Source organism: Sinocyclocheilus rhinocerous, unplaced genomic scaffold (genome assembly GCF_001515625.1).
Source record: "Sinocyclocheilus rhinocerous isolate Xijiao unplaced genomic scaffold, SAMN03320098_v1.1 scaffold25466, whole genome shotgun sequence".
Taxonomy (NCBI): Eukaryota; Metazoa; Chordata; class Actinopteri; order Cypriniformes; family Cyprinidae; genus Sinocyclocheilus; species Sinocyclocheilus rhinocerous.
This window is the reverse complement of record NW_015632347.1, coordinates 1-303: the sequence shown is the minus strand read 5'-3', so window position 1 is coordinate 303 and position 303 is coordinate 1. Positions and strand designations below refer to the sequence as shown.

The 303-nt window shown below is 43.6% G+C and overlaps 2 non-coding genes across 2 annotated transcripts; both read left to right on the top strand.

Annotated features, from left to right (window-relative positions):
* The first annotated feature begins 2 nt into the window (after window positions 1-2).
* trnac-gca (transfer RNA cysteine (anticodon GCA)) lies at window positions 3-74 on the top strand. The gene has a single exon. It is a non-coding gene; the product is annotated as a tRNA-Cys (tRNA).
* Window positions 75-194: 120 nt separating this feature from the next.
* On the top strand, window positions 195-266 carry trnac-gca (transfer RNA cysteine (anticodon GCA)). The gene has a single exon. It is a non-coding gene; the product is annotated as a tRNA-Cys (tRNA).
* Window positions 267-303: the final 37 nt, after the last annotated feature.

Genomic DNA, 303 nt, shown 5'->3' with positions numbered 1-303 from the left:
GTGGGGGTATAGCTCAGTGGTAGAGCATTTGACTGCAGGTCAAGACGTCCCCAGTTCAAATCTGGGTAGCCCCTTTGTACTTGTCAGCTTTAGGTTAACCGAAGCCTTTATTTTGACTTGAAAATGTTGCTGTTTGATATTGTCAAAATGAACAATCTAATTTCCTGTGTGCGTTTTTGAGCTTGTGATTTTGTGGGGGTATAGCTCAGTGGTAGAGCATTTGACTGCAGTTCAGGAGGTCCCCAGTTCAAATCTGGCTGCCCCCTTATGACTTTGCAGCTTTAGGTTAACTAAAGCCTTTAT